We start from the raw sequence: 24,245 nt of genomic DNA on the forward strand, positions 1-24,245 counted from the left end.
ACACAGGAAAAGATGACTAAGAAAAATAACACCTCTGTGGACATTTAAAATCATGATGTACTCTCTATAAAAGTATTTACATGTAATCATTTAGCAGACACTTTTATCCAAAGCGACTTACAAAGGGCCTGATCTTCCTAATGTTGTATAAGGCAAATCCGCAGGGCCGGGCAGTTCTAGCAATGTGGTCTCTTAAGATAAACTGATCATCAATCACAACTCCAAGGTTTCTGGGTGTCCTGGATGGAGTTATGGTTGAAGAACCTAGCTGAATGCAAGTTGTGATGAAGTGTTGGGCATTCTGAGACCACAAGCAGTTCTATCTTTGCAAGGTTGAGTTAAAGGTGGTGGTCCTTCATCCAGCAAGAAATGTCTGTGTCAGGCAGCCTGGAATGAGAGGTAGAGTTGTGTGTTATCAGCATTGCAGTAATATGAAAAATCATGTTTCTGAATGACATATACTAGTGATGACATGTAGAAGAGAAGTGGTCCAAGCACTGAGCCCTGAGGCACCCCAGCAGCTAGATGTTGCGACTTAGACACCTCACCCCTCTACGACACCCTAAAGGAGGTAAGATCCTGAGATGCCCTTTGTCATGAGAGTTGAGAGGAGGATCTTGTGGTTAACTGCGTCAAAAGCAGCAGACAGATCCAGGAAGATGAGTACTGATGATTTAGAAGCTGCTCTTGCCAGTCTCAGAGATATCTGAGAGCACGGCAGTCTCAGATGAGTAGCCGCTTTTGAAACCTGGTTGTTGTCCAGGAGGTTGTTCTGTGTAAGAAAGGTAGAGAGTTGGTTGAACATGACTCATTTAAGTGTTTTAGCAATAACCTTAGAGCAGGGGTTTTCAAAATGTGGGGCACGCCTCCCCAGGGGGGCACGGAGAGTGGTAAAAATTATAGCCAAATAAATAGTTTAAATTAATAAATTAAAAAAGTTTAATTGTTATTATTCTGAAAATAAGGCCTCGTTTACACTGCAGGTCTTGATGCCCAATTTACCGTCCGTTTACACGTTCTTTCAGCTGTATCTGATTCATGTGTGAATTCACTTGCCATACTATCTGAAACATTGTGCATGCTTCAAGGGTTAAATTCTCTTGCACAGATGGACGTACGAGAAATATGCTTGATGCTAGCTCTGCGATATAGGCCTATGCAAAGTTCGCCAAACATCACTATGATTTTGAGGCGGAGGAGGACGAAAAGTGCCATCTTTGCAGCCTGCGCATATGCTTCAGTTATTGTGTGCGCGAGAGATCTCAGGACTGGTGGGAGCATATTCCGTTTAAATATTGGCTTTGAAATGAATTTTAGGATGAGCAAGCCAACTTTTGATATGTTGTGTCAATGTTTGTCCACATTCCTCTCCTACGACGACGCGACGTTTTGTCGGGTCAACCGTCCCTTTGCAGATTATATATAGGGTATAGTATAGGGTTTCTCTCGTCATTAAACCGCGGAGACGTTGCCATTGGGTAAGTTGTGTCAAAAGGGAGGCCCACTGTCTTAGAAAAAAATATAAAAATATATTTCTATAAGAATAATTAAATATCTATTTAAATGGACAATAATCTCACTTAAAGCTTCTAAGCTGTGGATTTCTCATTCCAGAAGGTAAGATGAACTTTATGTTCCTCATTGTCATCTGAGACCTTTCCTTATGCCTCCTACAGGCACGGCTGTGGTGTTTAACCCTGCCGCTGTCCAGCAGACATTCTTTGCACCATCACCCACCAGACTGCATGAGACAGTGGATGCCTTGTGAAGTGTGTGCTTTAAAAATAGCAGGATCCTTGTCATCTCTCATTTGACCTGGGTGAGCAGCCAAGCACATCGAGGCCCTCCGAGAAAGCTGATGTACAGCATGTTTGAGGCGTTTGGACTGATCTTAACGAGACATTAATGTTCACTTAACGTGATCCAAAATTCACCCTGGGGCATGGGAAGGCATGTGCTTGAATCGCCCTCCTTCCACTTTAGTCTTACTGAAAATGGACCCCTTTAAAGAAATCAGACTTTTAATACTGAGTCCAAATTATTTGGTGCCACAATGGGGATGAAGCAATGAAAGCATAAAAGTCTGTAATTTTTAGCTTTGGCAACATGTCTCAGAATAATTGTGTTATGGTCATACCAGTGAAAATTTGTTTTAATAATGAAACACAAAGAACCCCTTCAAAAGCTAATGAGAAGCGCCTGAGGAATATGCATCAAATGCTTCCTGCTGTTTGCTAGACTTCAACTAAATTATGCAGTATGAAAAACACAATAGCATCAAAACTCATTCAAGTTAAAAATGTTTTAGCTTTTGATGGCGTCTGAAGTTTAAAAATGGTTTTTGATTTCTTTGTATTTGGGGAACAATGGAATCCGTATTGTAGTAATAAGTTGTCAGTATTAGAGATTCCAAACATTTTGCCTAATGCAATAACAAAGAAATAAATACATAGACATATCAAAGCCGCTTGCTAATTTACTTTTCAGGAAGCATATTAATGCTAATTTTATCACCCCATTCAAAGAGGCAGCTAGACTAACAGAGCCAGCACTGGCAATGCAACATCCAACAGCCAGTTAGTGCATTATTTTTGATGTTAAGATGTGTGAAGAGACGACCTGGAGCAGAGAACTACAAAATAAGAATGCAGCCGCAGTTGTAAGAGAAAACAGACCCGGGCGATACTTTCATGTCGCTTTCCTTGCACTCACATGTTGAATTCATTAATTCCCGGAACATATTCCCTTCAGGTTTAAGGACTTGAGAGAGTCAAAATTGCCAGAGAGTTTCATCATGGGCCTACTTGCCCTTCATACCCTTTTCAATAACAAATGGGGGAAGCATATTCAAGGGTGGGTAATCACAGTAGAGGGATTGCCTCATAGCGGAAAGCCAGAAAAAAAAGTGTGATTTCGCAAATATGATTTCAAATACAAAAAAGTGTATTTCACAAAATATTAATTGTACTTTGTAACATCAGAATCAAAATATAAGAAGTGAGGTGAAAGATTGAGTGCTTCCGTTCCCCTGTGACTACGTTCGGGTGTGAGATTCACATAGGAAGGGCTGTTAAGCACGACATCGGTGACATGCTACCGGAATTAGTCACGCGGAATGTATCATATTTCATTTTTTATATCTGATGTCACAACCCCATGTATGGTATACAGAGTACTACGCCCACCGTGATTAGTAATGCCAGCTTCAAAGTCATTCTCCCCTCCTACACCTTTCCAAAATGGAGAGGTCTGCTAATCCCATCACTTCAGTCCTAATCAAGCAGCTCCAGCCCTGCAGTAATTTCCGTAGCGTCAGCCCCAGCTTCCTCCCAGGCCCAAACTAATCTTCGGCTCATGTCCTGTGTTTGAGCCTTCAGAAACATAGCTGCAGAGGCTTGGACCAGCACCCCTGAACTTTTAATCACTGCACAGATTTGTGCTTTGCTAACCGATTACACACACGTGCTGAAACATGCTGTTAAAGGGCAGGGATGGCGCAATTGAAAGCACATTTTGGTCACCTTGGTGCTCATGGCAGGTAATCGGGGACAATGATGAAAAACAATTAGGTTTGTGAAGTCGATTTTTTTTTTTTTTTTCATAACTCTTCTTAGCTGAGGGGCTAATGCTATTTGGACTTGAAGCACACATTTCACACAGAGACAAATTTTTGTCAAGTCTCCTGTGTGTAATCATCTCAGCGTGCGCAGAAAGAAACATTCTCAACTGGCCAGCTGTGTTGGATCCATGGGATTTCCATTCTGTCAACAGGAAGCTCAAGGTTAGGGGTTTAAATGGGGATGTTGCTACTGTTTCAATAGGAGGAAGTGAATTGACCTGAGGCTGAATGAGACATTCCTTAGCCTGAAGAGAAACGCAATTCCAGTTCACTGGGGACTTTGAGCTCTGTCTAGGCTTTTTTTTAGCACCTTTAATTCCTTATTCATTATCATTTCGATCAGTTTTTTTTTTTTTCACAGAAGCAACCATAAATTTCAGATTGAAAGAGGTTCGGTATTTTTACTTGTTCAATTAGTCTCATTGTGGTTCCAAGAATGAATCAAACTTAAATTCCCTCCAAACAATGCATAAAAATTGTGCACACCCGTGGATTTTTTTTCCCCTTATGTAATAAAATAATATTCTGGGTTCAATACAAGCTAAGCTCAATCAACACTACATATGTGACCCTGGATCACAAAACCAGTCACAAGTAGCACGGGTATATTTGTGGCAATAGCCAACATTGTATGGGTAAAAATTATCGATTTTTCTTTTATGTCAAAAATCATTAGGATATTAAGTAAAGATAATGTTCCATGAAGATATTCATAAATTTCCTACCATAAATATATAAAACATTTATTTTTGTGAGTGAATGCAGCACAATCGCGAACATAAATGGAAGGCGATCAAAGGCGATTTTCTCAATTAGTTGTATCTGGGCCAAATATAGGTCCTATCCTAACAAACCATACATCAATGGAAAGCTTATTTATTCATCTTTCATATGATGTATAAATCGCAATAAAAAAAAAGACCCATGTGACTGATTTTGTGGTCCAGGGTCTATGTGGTCTATGTCATAATGTTCATTACACTGAAAATTCATTTTGACTTGTCCCTCCTTTTGTAAAAAAATAAAAAAAAAAAAAATAATAATAATTCAGGGTTATATTGACGCTCTTAAAATGGGAGTGAATGAGGCCAATTTTTGGAGGACAGAAATATGAAGCTTATAGTTTTATAAGATTCCATTAATTCTTCTGTAAAACAATGTGTACTATTCAAGCTGTAAAATTGTTCTAGTCATTTTTATGTTGTCATGGCTGTCGAGTTAAAATAGGATACAACTTTACACAGAAGAGGTTAGTACAATTTTTTCAACAAATGATGGTAACATCATATTGTTTACATATTGTGGTTACACTAAATGACATTTTAATATGTTAACTATTATGGATTGGCCCCATTCACTTCCACTGTAAGTGCCTCATTGTAAACCTCTCGTTTAAAAGAAAAGGAAGGTCAAGTTTAAGTTTTTTTTTGTCATCAACATTATGCCACAAGTGCTGAGTTGAACCCGCATTGAACCCAGAATATACTTTTAATAGTTATCTGATTTAAAATGAGATGATAGGCAAATGATTTAATAAAGCTCTTCCTTTCTTTCTCTTCTTTCTTTATCCCCTGTATGCCCTGTTTATCTGCTTATGCTTTCACTGGTAGCTTTGGTTTAATCTATAGCCTTAAGAACAAATTTAGTGGCCCAGTCATTAAAAACGCAGTGTTCAGGAACTTCCATCTGGACGATGGGTGACAGGGGGTCATGTTGTTAGACAACACCCCACCCTCTTGCAAATCTGCACTCTTTGTATTTTCTTTCTCTATGAAGTATAACCAACCTCGTTGTTAAAAACGACAAAGTTGTCATCTCAGATCTTCTGCTGCTATAAGGAAGATAACAAATACAGCTGAATATCAGGTGGGCAAACCTAACAGATATTTTCTCTACACATTTGTTTAGGCTTTACCCTGTTTAGAGGAAAGGGTTTGTTTTACAGAGTCATTGGCGATTTTTGATTTTTTTTAAAGGCGAACGACCTGAGAGTACACACTTCACATTTTCTGAAAATGTTCTCAGGCCACATTTTGAGGAAGCGTTTCCTGAAGGGCCCCATTTGCCGCTATACTGAGAACTGAGTCAGTGCAATCCAGCGTATAGCTCTAAAAGCCTCTGTAACCTCGAGTCACTTGCTGGCAGATGATTGTTTTCTGAGGGAGCGTAATTTGGTTGAAGCGCCTTGCCTTATAAGAGATGGACGGGATCAGCTCAGATATCCATTAGTAAAGACTTTCTAAGCCTGTTATTAGGGAGAGGGGGATCTATTATACGATATCAGGGAGATTTTGAGTTTTTAGTGAGATTTGAAAGCCACCCCCCTTCCCACACCTTCTTAGCGATTTGCATTCTCTTTTGAGATATTATCAGGCACATTGTAACATTTTCCCAGGACTTCTGTCGTAAGCTGGTCCAGGCGTTTGGCCTTCTTTGGGAATTAAGACTTTAATTTGGTCATTTAAATTAGCTAAACATTGCCTCTGACTGAGTTAATTACAGCATCCATTTTAAGGACTAAGTCTTTTAGTCACACATACAAATGACATGAGTGGGCAAACAGAGGCACAATAGCTATTCCTGTAACTATGCTATCACACCCAAAATAAGAGGTACGGTTCCTTATACCGCTGCAGGCTAAGTCTTAATTGAAGCATGTTTAATGGATAAAGTTCACTCCCACATATTATGGATTATGTCTAAATATAGCTAATTGGCTCCGTACATTACATTGCAGTTGACTGTCATTAGCTCATTTAGTTGTCTTTTTGAAAAACAGTGTAAACATTTCAGTCGTACTTTGATGAGAACAATTAGAAGACCTGATCAATAGACTATTAGTGGTTTGAGAGGAATCACAGTTATAGTATTTTCAGTGATTCTATGCAAGTTTTGTCATTGTGCCTCAGAAAATTAGACTGTTTCCTTAATTTTGTAATGGAATTACACTATCATTCAAAAGTTTTTTGTATTTTTTTTTTTTTTTAAAGAAATTGATACTCAGCAAGGACTTAAAAAGACATTTATAATATTTTCCCCAAAAATGCTTTTGAACTTTTTTATTTAGCAAAGAATACTGGAAAAAAAGATATAACGGTTTCCACAAAAATATTAAGAAACTCAACTGTTTTTAACATTGATAATAATAGGAAATGTTTCTTTAGCAGCAGATCAGTATATCGAAATGATTGCTGAAGGATCATCTGACACTGAAGACTGAAGTGATGCTAAAAATTCAGCTTTACAATCACAGAAATAAATTACATTTTAAAATATATTCAAATAGAAAATAACTTTTAAAAATGTACAGTATTTCACAAAAAAATACACTTTTTACTGTATTTTTGACTAAATAAATGCAGCCTTGGTTAGCATACGAGACATTTTTGATCGACATTGTACTAATTAATATTATTTATATATATAAAATATTATTATAAATATATGTATTTGTTTTTATTTTGTTTTGATCCTGGTTTTGAATGTGGGTCTTGCAAGTGAGACTGAGAGACAAAGGGAGTATGTGTGTGTTGTATGTGGGGGAAATGAGGGTGCAGCACTCAAGTCCGTTTATCCATTCACCATGAAGTTACAGCCATGCAAAACAAAAACTCATAAATGATACATACCAAACACAGAAATAAAATTAACCACTTTCAGCATGTCTGTGCCCTTAATGTCTGGCCCTGAAGATAAAATGGATCTGATGGATAAGGGTCTAAGGCTGCCTCATTCAAATTAAGTATCTTTGAAATGATAATTATCTCAATAGCGCCTCTTAGGTTACCAGCAATTTCTTACTTAATATAATAACGTAGTTCATACTAGAGGCTTAGTTTGTAACTAACTCTGTAATTCATTCGGTTGCAGCATTTGTTTTTAAGGCAGAACGTAGCCAGTAGGTCGTAAAGTAATGCATATGGGTAGCAGTCTAGTTTCCATTAAATATGATACTACCTAATCATGAATAACATAATATGTATTTTTTTTATATGTAAATAACATTCAGAAGAGTTCTGGGTAACTGTCTCATCTAGACGCCATATTAGGAGGATCATGCTTTCTTTCTGCTATTGTGTTTAAGGCAGTGTTTTGATTTTCTGATGTGATTGTCAAAAATGTCGTCATTGTTGGTCATTCATGCGACATTGAACATTGCCATAGTAATTCACATCCTTGTTCAGGGAGAAAGTGGAACTATGTCATAGTTTTTTTGCCTTTTCTACGTGTAAAAACACTAAGGGAAGCAGGTTGAGTGGGTGACGAGAAGACGTCGGATAGTAAATCTATTATTAATGTCACCGCTTAAACCCACTGCCTATCACTCAATAAAATAATCACATTGGTGAGATTTACCTTTGTGAGTATGACTCTCACAGTTTATCGGCTTGTGAATTTGCAGAACTTGCAGGCAGCCACTACAAAACTGTTCACAAGCTTCAAGGGTTTCGATTTTTTTTTTGGTTGTCGTGTGTTGAAAAAAAAAAAAAAAAAAACAGTGTGTCTGTCCGCTGAATATGACCCCCAATCTCTGATTCCCCTCCGTGGCACTGGAAAGTGAATAAAATGACAATAATGCAATGCAATAAAAGAGCTTCTCTTCCCTTCAAACGATACCATGAAAAATGTGAATATTTAATTTAAAGGCAAAAACGATATTTATTTTAGTATCAGTATAAGTATACATACACATAATTTCCTCTCTCTTAAAATGTAAGCGAGTGTAAATGTCAGCATTATCATAAGCTCTTTTTGATTCAGCCAGTCTACTATTTTATTCCAACCATTTCTCCTGATCCGTAAATATTTAGCCTACATAGAGTTACGCTTCAACTAAGTTTAATGGTTTAATATTTAGTAGTGCAATTACGTCAAAACTAGGCTACATTGTAACTTACGCATAGCTGGTGAATAGCTGGTGCAACTGGCCCCAGATGTGACGTTAGGCACAGTTAAGTTCGTAACTCTTCTTAACAACGATAAGCCCCGCTGCTGTAGAGAAAGGGATTGTGGAGAAGTCAAAACAAATCAGAACTGAAAAACAAGTGCATTCACATGGTAATGCAAAGTGCGAGATTATCAAGGTTAAAAATCTAATCCCTTTATCTTTCTCATCTCTTGATTGCTTCACCAAAGCCACTTCCCCTCACTTGGCACAGTACACACCTTGCGACCAGCTTTTAGTCTAGATTAAGAGAGGCCCTAATCCCATTCAGATCTGATTAAACCACTGCTTCGAGAAATCCAGTCACGCCTTACTTTTGTTCTATCCCTCTTCCCCCCCATATCATAACACAGAAAATTTGCCATTATCTTAGATTTATCTTCTTTTCTTTGTAACATTGAAGAGATTGAACGAGAACAGAAGATTTTTTTCTAACTAATTAAAATTGGACATCAAACTGACAATTACTACTTTAAAATATAAATATTATATATTAAGATTATAATCTAAATATGTATTGTGTAAAATCGAAATCAGGGTCAAAATGTGCAACAACAACAATAAAACATAAAGTATGATATACAATTAGCCTATAATACACTAAATTGAACATTTCCCCAATTTTTGGATTGGATTATCATATACTATAAAAAATATACAACAACATGTTAAACATTTGTGACATGCAGTGTCATAACTGTAGTGTCCTCCAACATCATGTTTTTTCTTGTTTATCTGATGACTAACAGATTACTCAACTCAAGGAATCAAGGGGTCAAGCTTTGGCTGGTTAGCATGGCCCTGTTAGCCCCTGCTGGTAGAGGCCGTGACTATACCATCTGCTTCCAAAAAGTTACTGACGGTCATTGCGAAGTAGCCATGTACTCTGATGGACGGCCAGTTTCAAATCGCATACTTCTAATCTTGTGGCAGCCGTGCAACTGCTAATAACGACACTATTGTTTACTGTAGCATATGTTTTTTTTTTTCTTTACAGCACTAATTGAAGTTAGAACATGAATGAGGGGACATTAATGTTGTCTTGCATATTACTGGGAAGCTGCTTTAAAACAATCTGTATTTTACAAAACGCTATATAGATACATGCGACTTGACTACAGTTCATGCTAACCGATAGCTTTCTTCACAGACATGTTAGCAAGGAATCACAAAGCTGAATGTCTGTGAGATTCCCGAGAGCTTTTTTTTTTAGCTCTGTATCACCATCTTGTGGACAAACGCGATTCCGCATCCAGTATAAGAGCATGTTATCACATGACAGAGGGGGAGAGTGCTGAAAATTGTAATTGTTGTAATTTCCTTGTAAACTAATAATCAAAGACTTTTTCAAGAAAGACAGTGATTAGTCTGCAAGTGACTATGTGTCTCTATCAAGGCTTCTCTGTCAGCTTAATTTCCATGGCCCTCGTTGGAGCATCTCCAAATGGCATTGGCTGCCATATTTGAAGAGGCAGTGAGCAATTCTGTGTAATTATCACTGATGTGTATGCTTGCGGTGGAGTGGATCATTCCAAACTTGGATAACATTCAGAGGTAGTTATCTGCACAAGCTCTGGGATATCACACAGACATATGCAGATCAGATGCACACACTCTCACACAAGTGTTCACACAAAAACACCCACACACACACACACACAGAGGAGGCAGATGATTTCAGATTAACTGGCGAACAACATACTATTTGTTTCCAAAATAATATATGCCATCTCTCTACATGATGCAACTTTGATCTGTGCTTTATTATTTTTGTAAATTCATCTTAGATGTTAAATGCAGATATGGCCGCATGCACACAATACCTTCTTTGTTTATGTTCACACTATTGTTCAAATGATTGGGGAAATTAATAAATTATTCAGAAAGGACACATTCAATTGATAAAAACTGAAAGCAAAGACATTTATAATGTTTCAAAAGATTACAAATAAATGCTTTTGAACTTTCTACTCATAAAAAAAAGCGCAACTGTTTTCAACATTGGTAACAAAAGACATTTTCATCAGAATTGTTTCTCAGAAGAGTTTTTATAAATTGTAATAATACTTCGCAATATTACTGTGTTACTGTATTTTTGATCAAATAACAAAACTTTTAAACGATAGTGTACACATACAAAGTTCTAAACCTTTTGTCATCCCTCATCTCTTTGAATTCTTAATCTGTTTCAATGGCTTGAATGAAATACTTTACATTCAAGTTTCAGGTAGACTCCTAATTACTATTCAAAATCATATGAGAAATTATTGTGACATTCATCACAAGTCTTCCATAGCAAATTTTAGGCTACATTACATGAATAAATGCAATTAACTTTCACAAAACAACATTCTCTGACAGTTACATGCACTTTTCTGTCAATTGTTTACTTCAATTTGTTTTATTGTCTTTTTCTACAATGTGATTTTGCTGGGGTCAAACACGTCCCAAACAGACTTAACCAGTCGCATTTCTGTTACAATTTAGCTTCAGTAATATTTTTTTAAAGGTTAGTCCACAAGTTTTTGTGCCCATATATTCTTAGAGCAAGTGGTGAACGGATTTGGCTCGCTGGCTGCTATAGAGGGGCTCAGAGAGGATATTCTACTCAAGCTCCGATTGCCCCCCATTACATAGGCATAATATACATAAAGGAGGAAAACGGGACGAGGAGGAGGACTGATGCCAAAAGAACTGACAACGGGAAGTAGTAAGTGGCTGTTTTTATACCTTGGTATTATTTAGAAGATCAGATGGGCGTACTCCTCCTGAAATTATGTTCAATAACTTCACATGTACTCAGAAAATCTAAAGGCAATTTTTTTTTTTTTAATGACTATTACTCATTTTTACACATCTCTGGGACCTAAAACAGGAACGTATTAAAGTTAATCTCAACCGAAGGTGAGGTACAACTGTATACTTCACCAAGAAAGATTCATAAAGGGCCCTATGGTTGTGACTCGTGAGGCCTTCACACACTGGATCATTGAACAGAATAATTACATTGTGAGATTGCATTGCATCATAGGCAGCACCAAGGCCAGAGGATGACTCACATTTGAAAAGGACTCCACAAAGACCTAATTAATTAAAAAAAAAAGTTCAATAATTTAATAAGCAAAATATAAAATGTTTGTCATGTGTGCTTTTGTAGAGAAAAATCACTATAATGAATAAATAGGAACTAATGGGGGAGAAACAACACCATCAAAGTTATGTTACATTCATCCTCATAGACCTTTTTTTCACAGAATTATGAACCACAAAAACAGTCTGTGTCTTTAATTATCTTTTGTTTAGTCATTATTTATGTAAAATGCTAGGGTAATGACTCACAAAATCATTAAAAAGCATTTGCTAACGATGCTATGTCTTTAAGACAGATGTGGTGACTGTGGGGAAAGTGAAGTCATGGCTGTCAGATATTTCTAATCTCCAATTTCTAATCTACGATTTGCATAAGAATCATATTTTGAGCATCTAAATATGTTTTTTGTACACTTTAAGAATGTATGATACTGCACACAAACGGTTAAAGAACTGGAAATTGCGACTTGCGGCAGGACTTGATATAATCCATTGGGAATATATTGGCGTGTTGTTGGATTGCTGTTGTTTGCTTATTTGTTTATTGCCCAGCCCTTGTGCCAGTCAATCCACCTTACCTTTATTTACATAGGGCTTTATATATATAATATATTGTATAATATAAACAATATAAATTGTTTCAAAGCTGTAAAGCAGCTCTAAAAAAGACAATAGTGTTATTATTCAGTTCAAGTCACTTTACTATGTAAATTTCATCAATTATGAAATTAGTTCAATTCAGCAACATAAGCAGCTCTAGCTATAGACTCTAAAAAATGCTGGGTTGTTTCAACCCATTTTTTGGTCAAATATGGACAAACCTAACAGTTAATTAATTAAAAAAATGAAAACAGCTATTGGGTTTGTCTATATTTGACCCAAACATGGGTTGAAACAACCCAGCATTTTTTAGAGTGTAGAAGACAATAGTGTAGTTATTCACTTTGCGAAATTCATCAATTATGAAGTGCCAGTGTCCACCCCAAGAGATGTCATTGCTAGGGCCGTGAATGTTTTTGTAAATCATTTATAATACAGCAATATTCCATTAAAAAAAAAAAAAAAAAAGATTCGTCAATTTTGATTTCATGGTGACTTTAAATGTCTGTCTGTACATATGAATTGAACTCAGTTTCCTACCAAATTTTGTTTTTTATCTTTTTCTCTCTCTGTCAGACATGTATCTCTGTGTTTGTCCACTGTGTTGTTTTGATGTCATGATGTATGCAGTTATCTGTCAGTGACAGCTGGTGGGACGTGTGAACTTGAGCTCAACAGGAGATGACTCATGTCTGTACGTACATGTCACCTCTTTGCCATGCCGTAACTTAATGAAACTCTGGGAAACTACACTGATGTGCTCCCAGAAACATCCTGTCAACTTCACTCATGCTATTGAAGACTGGAGTGAAGCTCTGAACCAGTCATAAGGGAACCCATATGAAAGAATCTTTCATGAAATCTTTCCAAGCAATGCAATGAAGCAAGTTTGTAGAACAGATGTCTGAAAGAATAAGACATCTATGAGATGATGAAGGAAAATATCTGGCTGTTTTCCACAGCACACAACCTTCGTTGCTTCCATTCAGCAGCTGAATAAAGTTATCAGTCTCGTTCCCAACTACAAGTTGTTACATGAAACAGAATTTTGATATTAGGTTAATTTTTTTATATCTGGTAACTCCATGATTTTTTCCCCAAAACCAGTTTAAGAATTAGACAGCTGTAAGTGTTTGGGGAAAAATGGAACTGGAACTAACGCCGGAGAGTATACGTAGACTTAAAAGTTACTTTATTTAATGTCAATGAGTCAATGAATAGGGCTCTTGCAACTAATGATTATTTTGATAATGGATTAATCGGATCGATTAATCGATTAAGCAGATGAAAATCTAAAAATGATTATGCATTAAAAATAAATGATTCTAATCCATTATTTTAAACAATGTTATGTTATTCCACATCCTGCCCAATGCTGTCCTCCAAACAATGTGTAATATAAAGCCCATGACAACAAATATAGTGAATGTATATTTATATAAGGGAGGCTGTATATTGTAAGCAAAAATACAAAATACAAACATTACATTTTAAGCCTAAAATCAACTGACTGATTAATATTCTAAAGCAGACATTTAAATGACTAAAGTCAAAACAAAAGAAAAAAGTTTTAACCTGTAAGAGGTATGCGGAACACACACATTCACTCGTCTGAACAGTTACATTAATAGGCTATTCCAACAATATTGACTTTACTATAGCCTACTGCTCTTATAGCCTGGCCTATGATTACTTTTGTTAAATGTATATTTTAAAATCTAGGCTACACTTAATTCCAAACCAAAATAAATAAATAAATAAAGTTATTATATATATATATATATATATATATATATATGTGTGTGTGTGTGTGTGTGTGTGTGTGTGTGTGTGTGTGTGTGTGTGTGCAAAATGTATTTTAGTCAGAATTATTGCACTCCATCTGTATGACGCGCATGCGCCCACCAGCGTTCGCAGACTGTGAAGTTTAACAAGACGCTTGTTGTCAGAATATCCTAAACGGGAATACTCGTGGAACTTTCTAACATTTCACAAGTTATGCGCAGAGGAATACACGTGTCAAAGGAATTAAACAGCACACGCATCTATCAAAACCCGAGGTAATTTCTTAGGTTTGTTTGAAGCCCTTGTAAACAATAAAGAAAGTATGTTTCGGACAACTTGGATGTAGGCCTACCTTTCCCGGAGCAGCTCACTCACTCTGTATCCTCCACTATTTTCCATATACATTTAATCGATAGAAATATTATATTTACTACTGTAAAGTGACGTTACTGGCTGATGGTTCTCGGGCACAGTTCGCAGACGCGACTAATCGATAATCATATTCATTGTCGATGATAATCTATTTTATCGATTAGTTGTTGCTGCCCTATGCTCAACCTGTTTATTGAATGCGCTCTCCAGAATCTCGGGCTGCGTTCCACTGCAAATTTGTATGCCCTTCACTCGCTAATTAACTTCCCTCCATCTCGTTCACTCAGATGTGCGTCGTTGCGTTGCAGTGCCCACTACTGGCGGAACTCGTGCATAAGGTTAAAATGGAATGCACTAAGCCTTTGATCACTTTGAATTCACTATTGAGCAGTTTATTATTAAACCGCATTTTTTTTTTTTTTACTTATTTTGTTTTATGCACCATTCTGGTATATGAGCTGTTGGAGAGAAAAAATAAAATAAAATCAATACTAGCCTATAAACTTTGACTGTGAACATAAAGTAGCTACAAGTATGCGGTTAAATCCCAACATAATAAATGTATTATACACTATTATGCGATTAATTAGATAGTAGAGAGTCAATAAATAACAATAACAATATCAAAAATTAATATTTTTTGTTATAATTAATCTTAAAGTGCATTGTTGACTTTTATAAAGATATAAACAACAAAAAAGTCAAACACACAGACCTAAGTTTGATCATTAACTATTAAACATGAGCAGAGTTCACAGAATGAAACCCACATACTGGCAGACCTGTTTGTTTGAAAAGTGTAAATGTAATTAAAATGTGGAATGTATATGAGTATGTTAACTGTGTAGTTAGAGTAGCATCTCTAACTAACTACTTTTATCATAACTGCGTGCGTGATTCACTGAATCCTTAATTCGTTCAAAAACACGATTCATTCTCCACTCCACCAGACGCAAAACAGCTGATTCTGCTTGGTCTTCGTTTGGGACAATTTTCATTCCCAAAAGGAAAATGAGTTTCTCAATGTTAAAGTCATGTTAATTCAACTGTTGGTGATATTCAGATGGCGCTCTTGCTTTTGTGATATACTGTAGCTTAAAGGGATAGTTCACCCAAAAATGAAAATTAGCCCATGATTTACTCACCCTGAAGCCATGCTAGGTGTGTGTCATTCTTATTTCAGACGAATACAATCAGAGTTATATTAAAAAATGTTGATAATGAGAGTGAATGGCTGTTTGACTTTGGAAGTACATTAAAGCGCATCTATTCATGATTAGAATCCGTGCTCGACACGGATCTGCGGGGGTTAATTAAGGTCTTCTGAAGTGAAGCGATGCGTTTGTGTAAGAAAAATATCTAATAATATATCCATATTTAAAGCTTTATCGACTAAATAAGTCAGCTCCTCAGGTGAGCTGAGGAGACTGTAATTCTGGATGAATCTGCGATAGAAGTTGGCGAAGCCTAGGAAGTGTTGGAGTTCCTGATGGTGACAGGCTGGGGCCAGTTGTGCCACTTCTCCAACTTGAGATAGAGGTGGTGCTCTCTTAGCTTCTTGAGGACCTGTGTCACGTGGTGGCGATGTTCGGCCAGGTTCCGGGAGTAGATCAGGATATTGTCGATGTAGACTCGTCGTTGGAGGTACTCCCGGAACACCTCACAGCCTTGGAATACAGATGGTGAGTTGGACAGGCCATATGACATTACCGTAGACATTACTCGTAGTGGCCTTCCGGAGTGATGAACGCCGTCTTCCATTCGTCACCCTCGCATATCCGAATAACTTTATAGGCACTCCGCAGGTCCAGCTCGGAGAAGATGTGAGCCCCACGGAGCTGTTCCAACGCGGCAGGGAACAGAGGAAGAGGATCAGTGTATTTAACAGTCTGTGCGTTAAGGGCCCGGTATTCGATACATGGCCGCAAGCCTCCGTCCTTCTTGGCCAAGAAGAAGAAGCTGGATGCGGAAGGGGATGTCGATGGACGGATGAAATGTTGTTTGAGAGCCTCCTGAATGTACTCCTCCATGGCCTTCTCTTCCGGGATGGACAGTGGGTAGACTTTACCCTTAGCTGGTCACCTAATTTATATATATATATCTATAAAAAAATAATAATAATAATAACATGCCACGTTCCACTGAAATTCGATTTCTTAGCCTAAATGGATACCTATCATGGTTAGGTAATTTTCTGTTATTTGTGAGGAAAAACACAATTCAGGATTTATTAATCACAAATTTCCCTGACCTTCTCAAGGAAAACTAGTTCTGTCCGGATAATTTAACCATTAAAGTTGGCATGAAATGAAAATAGATGTTCTTAATGTGAATGATTAAAATAAATGACATATATTAATTACATTAATTTATTATTTATATTTTATTATATTATATTTTATTATTATTATTAACTTTGTATTATTATTACATATATTATTTACATTTTAATCAAAGACCACGTTCATACAGCAACACAACAATACAGCAATACGGTTGTCAGTCCTGTATTTGAGTTATTAATTCAGTTACGTTCACACACAGTTTGGTTATTTACGACATACTGCATTCTATTACCAAACTCACACCCATAAATTACTATCATTATTTCATAATTTGTGGACTCGCAACTGCATTCTTAAAGGGTTAGTTCACCCAAAAATGAAAATGCTGTCAGTAATTACTCACCCTCATGTTGTTCCAACCCCGTAAGACCTTCGTTCATCTTCGGAACACAAATTAAGATATTTTTGATGAAATCTGAGTGTTGGATCACTCCTCCACAGGCTTATGGACACCTTAACTTGCTGGCCCAGAAAATGTATTAAAGACATTGTTAATATAGTCCAAGTGACTCCAGTGGCTCAATCTTAAGTTTATAAAGCGACGAGAATACTTTTTGTGCGAACTCTGGGCCTCGAGTTTTTTTCACGTAGTGTTTAAGCGTAACGCGTCTGTGTTGCACGTCACCACGTAGGCTCACTATTGGGCGACGCTGATCATGTGTGTGATACGTGGTGACGTGCAACACAGACGCGCTACGCTATTACACTACGTGAAAAGACTCGAGGCCCAGAGAGAAGGAAATGAAAAGTGGAATAAAGTCGTTATTTTTGTTTGTTTTTGCGCACAAAAAGTATTCTCGTCGCTTTATAAACTTAAGATTGAGCCACTGGAGTCACTTGGACTATATTAACGATGTCTTTATTACATTTTCTGGGCCAGCAAGTTATAGTGTCCATAAGCCTGTGGAGGAGTGATCCAGCACTCAGATTTCATCAAAAATATCTTAATTTGTGTTCCGAAGATGAACGAAGGTCTTACGGGGTTGGAACAACATGAGGGTGAGTCATTACTGACAGAATTTTCATTTTTGGGTGAACTAACCCTTTAAGAAACCTGCACTGTGTGAACGGAACTGGATTGGAAAACTAGTTGTCTGTCATGCCATACAGTGCGGGAGAGCCACTCTGCACTGCACAAACGTGTGTCTACTGTGTGTTTCACCTGTTGTTTTGGTAAATAACAGTGACAGAGATATGAGCTGTGTGTCATCTGAAGGTTTTAGATCCAGTCACTTTTCTGTTCTGTCAGTTTTGTGTTCTATGTGCGAACAATCCCAAAAACTGACAGTGTGGATGTAGTGAAAACGACTGGTGTGGGTGACTTACTGTATGCATGACTTCTCCAATCATTTTGTCTGCTTAAACCCCACCCCTGTGAGCTTGCATTTATCTGCCTCCATTTTTGAGTGCAGCTTCCAAATAAAATAAAAAAATCAACAACCGATGGATAGAACCATGTCCCCGCCCTACATTTTTTTATTTTTCAATAATCTGCTGCACTCAGACGTACGTCACAATACAGAAGAAAAGATCTATCGCTACCTCTTCTTCATCAGTAATTTAACATATTTGTAAATGCACAAATGGGATTTCCACTGTAACTCCCAAGTCATAGTAATTTCAAGGAACAAATGTGGAGGCTATCAGGCAGACCAGCACAGGAACTTTAATTTGGCACAAGAGGCTATCAGTTGGATGCTCATAGCATAATTCTTCAATAAGAGGCTTTCCTTTACTCTGCGGCCTACCATTCAATCAGACTGCATATCTGAATCCAGTTGATATTTCTCCAGAACAATGAATTATCTCTTTAAATCCCCATGAACACATGCACCATGAGAAAGAGGTTAATCATGGTCACTAACCATGCTGTGCATTGTCCAAAGGAGAAGGTTGTTTGATTGTCTTTAGCATGCTGTGTTTTCTTATCTCAGGAATACATGAGCCTGGCAAAACCATTCGTGTGCAGCTGACTGAGATGCACTTTGTAGTAAATCTACAAACAGGGGCCAGAAGAAGAAAACATGCTGTCTCTTGCGTTACGGAGATGGTGATAACCATCTGTGGTGAGCACAAAAAGTAATGCTAAAGAGAGGCTGTTTGATGATTCCTGATGCAGGTCTGTTTTATCAGGTCTATCAACATATGTACAGAATATTGAACATCACAGTGAAATGGATTGCATCCACCACATCTTTGAGTGAAAAATGGCTTTTGCGAAGATGACATCCATGTGACAGACATAAAGCACGTCAATTTGTTCATCTCAGAACGTCATGTTGAATCCCGTTAAGGTTTTCCTCAGAATTTGTCTTGTCTACCTTGATTACTTGGATCATTTATAGTTGGTAGACAACACAGCATGACAAGTCAATTTCAACTTAATTTTAATCGAAACAGCAAAGCCTGTTTTTACATGTTTCCATTAAAGAGAACAGCTGTAGTTTTCGGAACACAATAGTGGGCAAATTTGCTAATAGGCATCCCACGGCTTACAGGCGCATGTTTAAGCAGCGTCAAGATAAAGTGAAAAACATGTGCAATGGCAAAACACACCTTAGAATGCGAACAAATGTTTAACTCGAAACATTTGCGAATCCAGACAACGTCCTCGCTCTGTGTTCTACATGGTTGCTTACGTCTTCTCTGTAGGGGTTTTCAATAATGCATATCTGAAGCCAACAGGTGTTAGATGAGAAAACAGCATGATTCAGCTGCTCTCGCTGATGTATTATTTTTAATATGCTATGTCCACTATGTCTTATTAGAAATGAAGTTGCTTTGTTTCTGAAGTCGTAAAAGTGAAGTGAAGACTCTGAACAGATCGTCCGTTCTGGATAATATCCGTGCGCTTTTAAAGCAAGCAATGTTGATGTCGCGTAGTAAGTGCTGCAGATACAAGCTGTTCCCAATTAACCATTTGAACGTTTAATCCAGCAGGCCTCCCATCCCTGAGCTGGGTGGGAGGGCCCCTTTCCCAGCATGCACTATTCCAGATAAGCAGAGATGGAGATGCAAAGCTGCCTAATATAATTGCATATTAGCTGGCTCAGGCCTGAGCTCCCAGTGGGGCTGTTAATTTATCGCAACCAATTTAAATTCCTGCCACTTTCTAATAGCACTAATGAAAGGCCTCTCCCTGCACTAAGAGTACATTTGAGCTTTCTCATTCAGGCACAAGGTGCATTAAACTCAACTAAATGCACAGAAAGCAAGCGGGAACAAATCGGCGGCAAATGTTTACCATATGTCACCTAGGCCCTAATTAGTGCAAGCAGAACATTGGCCAAAAGAGTAAAGAGGAAAATGTTGGTTTGTTGGAGTGTAGCACACAAGGGCGCTTTCACTGGGATTCATTTTAGAGGCATAATGTGCACAATTAAGCACTTTTAATTCTCCTTTGTAGCATGTTGCAGCTCTTAAGAGGGCTATAAATAGAGATCTTTCAGAAAACTGGTCGCCACTGCGTGTTTGCAGGAGGTGCGTGTGTCAGCATGAGCTCTCATCAACAGCATGCGGCTTACTGAAGGTGGCAGGCTTCACCTTTGCAATGTTTTGTTGTGGATGCTTATAAAACCGAATGGAGGATTCCAGAAAGAAAAGTTCTCATGATATAAAAACCAAGATTTATATGCTCCGCTTAAAACCTGCAGTATTTACTTACTGCTTGAATGGCTGTGCCTACCTTCAGACATTTTAGTGCCCTGAGAGGGCAGTATGGTTATGAAATGGCAGAGAAATGGTGACATAAAGGTCTTCGAAAAATACTCTGCACCTACAGAATGTTCTCCATTTAGATTGAAATAAGAAATAGAGGTGAGGAAATCAATAAATCCCGTCTGGACTTGTCAATCTCACTAAAAAGAACGAAACATGCTTGTTAGCATTTTCTCACAACAGAGAAAACAGAGCAGGCTCCCTCGAGACCGGCTTCACGCAGGGACCTAATATTGTCAAAGAAAAATAGCAGTTACTGACTATTGCTTGTTGATTTATTCTATGCGATCATCGGTCCTGTGATCATAATTGGATTACATGAAGTAAATGAAGCTTGATAAAAATAACAGATGAAATGAAAAGACCTTTTGAGTTGAGGCTAAGATGTTGTAAGTGGTACTTTGAGATGTATCAGGCCAAAACCAAACTCATTTAACAAGCCTTAGTTTGAATTGGTAGATCAGTTGGCAAAGACCTCTCAATAAATTTGTCAAGCTAACCATGATTTCTTGAGTTTCAAAATAGGTTTTCTGGTAAATCTGATCGATACTTAACTGTATCTAGCCATGTGCTTTATATTTATTGCTTAAGTTACTTAGACATCTATGAAGATGGCTCCTTCTCCAGTGAGTGCATCTCTTTGCATGCGCTTCATATCCCGCTTCCATGCCACGGCTTCTGGGAAGGGGCACAGCGAAAGTGCTTACTTTCCATTCTTGTTATCAGGAAGGCAGTGGGACATGATATATCACAGGCACTTACCCAGTGAAACTGACAAATTAAATGGCATTGGGCTGTGGACAAAGCCTGTTGGATAATGGAAGTGGCCCTCGGTCTAACACCAAGCTGCAGAGAAAGTACGCCACAAGATGAAATCTGTAGTGAGGCCTTTCATGCAGATGCTGCTGTCCTTGACAGTGAATAGCAACTTCTATAAGAAGAAAGAAAGAAATCTGAGTCAAATACGAATATATATATATATATATATAGAAAGACAGAAAACAAATCAACTATACTGACTGGTGCCAAGTTAACCTTGATTACCCCCACGATGCTCTTGAGTGATAGAAGAGCAGATTAGGGAGAGTTTATAAAAGTTTAGAATATCTATTTGGTACATAGTTAGCCTAATTTTGCACAAGGGTGGCATATAACATTTGTTGACTTGTTTTTTTCTTTATGTTGGATAGTACCCCATTTCATGTGATTGCAAAAGATCAGCAGGCTGTTTTTCTATAAGAGCTCTGGAACAAAACAGTTAGCCTTTCCACCTGCTCAGCTCTCAATTTTAATGAGGGTTAATGATTTGACTATGCTAGGAGAAGTGAAGTGCTAGAAACTATGACCTGTTGTGGAGAACTTGGATTAAAATACAATTAAGCTAAGCTCTCCACAATGGGCCTGGACCTCACAGTGTCACGCAGCGTTCAACGAGATGAGCCTAGAACAAGCTCTTGGAAATTCAAAGCAGCATATTTTAACCTCGGACACTCTTCACTCACCATAAGAAATGACCGGCTCCGGCTTCTTAAAGGAAAAGTTCACCTGAAAAGGAAAATTCTGTCATCATTTACCATCATAATGTCTTCTGGGGAACACAAATGGTGAGTTGTGTGTGTGTGTGTATATATATATATATATATATATATATATATATATACACACATCATATATGGAGAGAGAGATATGAGAATGTCTTGTAGGCCTGGCTATCGATACAGATGTCTTGATTCAGTTAGATTATGATTTGATTTAAATGGATTCCAATTCATTTTGTTTTCTTTACATATGAAAGTAATTTTCTCTTTCCTAATGTTGTAAATTATAAAGGGCAGTGTTTCAGTGGCCCTGTTTACACCTGGTATTAAGATGTGTTTTGGTCGATTGGATCACACGTGGACGACGCTATATACAAGTGTAAACGTGGTCTAAAATGTTTTGAGCTTGTTTACTTTCGACCACTTCCAGAGGTAGTCGAAAACACATTTGACCAGATTGCTTTCGCAGTGTAAACGCTCATGTGGTCAAAATGTGTTCGAACAGCCACAAAAGACCTCCTACTCTCCACCTAGTGACCTAATGCGTCATTATGGGAAGCGCAGTAGCCTGAATTTAAACTTTGGCTGGAGACCCAAGTTGGGTTTGAAGATGAAAAACGTACCAAGCACAATGTTCTCACACCATTCCTGATTTCTAACACACACTCAACTGCGTTCTGCGTGATCTCTCAGCTATCAGAGCAGAAATGAACGGTTTATCCATCGTCTCTGGGGTGCGTTCATAAACTGTGCAAGCTTATTTTGTCAATTGAACTAAAGAGATGGATTAAAATACCAGGTGTAAACAGGTATGTGTCTCCCTCGTCTACTTATGATCTGATCGACCAAAACGCAATGCCTGGTGCAAACAGGGCCAGTGTTTCCTCTTTTTGAACTATTCATTTAAAGAACAGGCTTGTATAGTCAGTCTTTGAATCGGCTGCACTGGTCATGCTGTATATTTTTGGATTTCTAAAAAGAACCAGATAATCATTTGTATGTTTTATTTGAATTCAGCCCGCAAGAAATCTCTGTTGACATATGTTTTCTTCTCACTGAAGATTCAGCCTGAAAGTGGGGCATGGAACACTGATAAAGGGAATCTGCTTACTTGGTACATTACAAAAATGTTAAGCGCAGTACAAATATGTTTTCATGTAGCCACTTAAAATAGACTTAACCGTTTCACAGACAAGGCTTAAGCCTAGTCCCAGACTAAAATGCATGTTTCAGCTGTTTTAACTGAATGCAACTTGCACAGACATATCTTAAAACATGTCACTGCATTGTTTTGTCTCAAGAATAAATGCTAACCAGTAATGTTATTTTTTATTTATTTATTTTATTTTATTTTTTATGGCACGTTTAAAAAAGTGAATTAAATGCCCTAATTGAACAAAGGCCTAATCCTGCTTTAGTCTAAACCCAAGTCTGTGAAACCAGGCCATAGGGTAAAAGAATTAAAAAATCTGATTTGTTCATATAGAGACTGTGGTTAATTGGAAAATCAATAAATGTAAAAAAAAAAATATATATATATATATATATATATATATATATATATATATATATATATATATATATATATTATTATTATTATTTGTTTTTTGGTAACACCAACTTATTTTTTGTATAACAAGAAATAAAGTACTTATTAAGCATTAACAAACTATAAGTTTATAATTGTGTTTATAACAAACACAATTATTATTGTTTAATTAGCTCATAGTAGGAATTGTTAATTGGTTATTTATTAGGAGTAAATAGTTAATATTTAAATAGTTTAAACATAAATAGTTAATTAGGCCACGGAAAATGGGAAAATGTCATTAATTAAGTGCTTTAAACCAACCTTTATTTGACATTAATTTAATTGTTTACATCCTTAAAATGTTTACATATACATTAAGCACACACATATAGCCTACACATCATATGCATGTTTGCATGTTGTTTACGGGAACTCTCCATAGGCGTAATGATTTTTATACTGTACAAACTGTATTCATATCCCCCTACATTAGCTCTACCCCTAAATTTATATAAACTTATACCCCTAAAATATATATATTTCTTAACATTAATGCAATTAATGTCTATAGGTTTGTTATAGCTTTTAATTAGGCCTACCTTAATTTTCCCAGTTTCCGTGACCTAATCTAACGTGAGAACTATTAACAGTTAATAAGGTGTTAACGGAGAATAAAAAAAATAATTATCTAACTCTTTACATT

Source organism: Scardinius erythrophthalmus, assembly GCF_964197995.2.
Source record: "Scardinius erythrophthalmus genome assembly, chromosome: 2".
Lineage (NCBI taxonomy): Eukaryota > Metazoa > Chordata > Actinopteri > Cypriniformes > Leuciscidae > Scardinius > Scardinius erythrophthalmus.